Source organism: Bombina bombina, chromosome 1, assembly GCF_027579735.1.
Source record: "Bombina bombina isolate aBomBom1 chromosome 1, aBomBom1.pri, whole genome shotgun sequence".
In the NCBI taxonomy this organism is placed as follows: domain Eukaryota; kingdom Metazoa; phylum Chordata; class Amphibia; order Anura; family Bombinatoridae; genus Bombina; species Bombina bombina.
Genome location: NC_069499.1, coordinates 933,183,390 through 933,186,339, shown reverse-complemented (window position 1 = coordinate 933,186,339; position 2,950 = coordinate 933,183,390). Strand labels below are relative to the sequence as shown.

The 2,950-nt window shown below is 37.5% G+C and overlaps 1 pseudogene; it reads right to left on the bottom strand.

Moving 5' to 3' along the window:
• Positions 1-2,471: 2,471 nt before the first annotated feature.
• Positions 2,472-2,561, bottom strand: LOC128646348 (uncharacterized; annotated as a pseudogene).
• Positions 2,562-2,950: the final 389 nt, after the last annotated feature.

Here is a 2,950-nt window from a genome sequence, read left to right as displayed (position 1 = left end):
GTTTATCCTGTATTACTCTGTGAGTACCTACACTTATTTATCATGGTTTTTGGATGCACTACGCCAATGTGATATTTTTCAACAGACACAGGAGCCACCTACCCCTGACAAAGTTTCTGAGGAAACTGTGGGTTTCATACAGTGAAATCTTCTGGGTCCCTCTGTGAATCAGCGCCTCCTTTTACAAACACACATTGTTTTAACAGCCTTTGGGAGAGACTGTTGGAAGGCAGCGGTTCTAATAAGAGGGGAGTGCATATCCGTATTGTATATATCTTTTGTTTACAATTTTTATTGGCACCCTCAATTTAATATTTGGTAGCTCACACCTACTGGTATTTTGGACCACTCTTCTTTTGCCAACTGCTTCAGGTTTCTCAGATTGGAAGGGTTCCTTTTCCCAACTGCTGTTTTGAGATCTCTCCACAGGTGTTCTATGGGAGTGAGATCTGGACTCCTTGCTGGCCAGTTCAGTACTCTCCAGTGCTTTGTCTTAAACCATTTCTCGGTGCTTTTTGATGTGTGCTTTGGGTCATTGTCCTGCTGTAAGACCCATGACCTCTGATGGATACCCAACTTTCCGACACTGGGCCCTACATTGCACCACAGAATTCTTGGGTAGTCTTCAGATTTCATAATGCCATGAACACAGTCAAGACATCCAGTACCTGAAGCAGCAAAGCAACCCCAAAACATCAGAGACCCTCCACCATGTTTGACTGTAGGGACTGAATTCTTTTATTTGAAAGCCTCATTTCTTTTTCTGAAAACAGTAGAATGATGGGCTTTACCAAAAAGCTGTAATTTTGTTTCGTCTGTCCACAGAACATTCTCCCAAAAGGATTTTGGCTTCCTCATGTAAGTTTTGGCAAACTCCCATCTGTTTTTTTTTTATGTTTCTGTGTCAGCAGTGAAGTCCTCCTGGGTCTCATACCATAGGGTCCCTTGTTATTCAGATGGTGATGTATAATGCAAGCTGACACATTTGTACCCTGTGCCTGAAGGTCATCTTGAATTTGTCTGGAAGTTGATCGAAGTTCTTTATCCACCATTCGAACAATCCTTTGTTGCAATCTTTAATCAACTTTTCTCTTTTGTCCACATCCAGGAAGATTAGCTACAGTGCCATGGACTTAACTTCTTGACAATGTTGCACATAGTGGACATAGGGACATTAAGATCTCTGGAGATGGACTTGTAACCTTGAGATTGTCCATGCTTTTCCACATTTTTTGTTTTTAAATGCTCAGACAATTATTTGCTGCTCTTTCTCTTCTCCATGCTCAGTGTGGCACACAGAGACACACAACAGAAAGGTTGAGTCCATTTTTAACCATTTTAACTGGTTGCCGGTGTGAATTCTATATTGCCAGCACCTGTTAATTGATACAGGTGAGTTTAATTACAAATTACAGGAGCATCACAAACTTGGAATGCAATTATTTCTTACATTTTTGAGAAGGTGGCAATAATTTTGTCTACTCCATTTTTGGAGTTTTGCGTGGAATGTGTCAGAATTGGCTTTTTTTTCTTCAATTTTCAATTGTCATACCAATACAAACAAAAGAAAGAAACATGAGAATGCCTAAACATTTGTAATTGCAACAATTTTTTAGGTAAAGGGGTGCATTATCTGACAGAAATGCAGGGGTGCCAATATTTTTGGCCATGACTGTATATATAAGAAAATGTGTACAAGGGAAAAAAATGCAATGACTAGCCGAATCAAAAAATATCCTCGTGATTCCTCAGTGCTAAATGAAATATCAGCTTAGGATTTACCTAAAACAAAAAAAGATACAAAAGTGCAAACTCTTACTAATATATAATCCCAAATGAAGATACGCTCACCAAAAAGCTGCTTGCAGAAAGTCAGGGAAGAACTCGAACCAAAGTGTCTAAAAAGTAAACGCATTTCGGCCCAAACTAGGGCCTTTTTTATAATGTCTTAATTGGATGCTTAAAATTCCTTTACAATTGGTTGTTACTACTGAGGAAATTTTGAGGTAAAATATCTTCCTTTTTTACATAGAGATGTTTAGGTAATATTTTCTAGTCAGTTTTTCACAGTTATTCTGCATCACTTTCAAGCAATTTAGCATATAAATATCATATCCTTTAAGTGTTGCACTTGAGCGCAATCCAAAACACTACTGTAAAATGAGCACTTTTTAATACCTGAAGTAAACCATTATTATTATTATTATTATTATTAATAGTATATCACAGAACTACATGAAGAACTCTATTTAGTGCACAATAAGCTTAGAACTTGAGTGATATTCATATGAATTTTACTGTCCCCTATAGAAGTCTATTATGTGGGGTATTTTGTGCACTATACTATACTATTTAGTGCGCTATACAACATGCAGATATTAGACTATTGTTTGAGTGTTACAAATAATGTTTGACGTATAATATGAGTGAAAAAGTAAATTTGCTATTGATTGCACTCTTGTGTGTTTTTTTTTTGCAAAGAAACTCAGTTATGCTCCTCTTCACGGAAATCTTTAGTGAAAGGCGAAAGATTTGTGCATTCTGAAGAGAGACCAGAGTATACACCCAAGTGATGTTAAAGTGAAAGTAAATCCTAGCGTTTTACAAATGCTAGGATTTACTATTGAAACAAATAAAGGGTACTTTAATTCATGAAGTATAAGGTACTTCATGTAGAAAGCACCTTTATTTGATTCAATTGATCGCCGTTTTTACCTTGTACAGCAGCCCACGGAAAAAAAAAATTTGGCTAAGAGGTGACGTTTTCACCTCTTAGCCAATAGCCGTGTGGTAAATCCGGCTTGGCGTCCATAGGAGCCGGATTTACCGCACGGCTATTGGCTAAGAGGTGAAAATGTCACCTCTTAGCCCAATTTTTTTTTTCCGTGGGTTCCTGTACAAGGTAAAAATGGCGATCGGTTGAATCAAATAAAGGAGCTTTCTACATAAA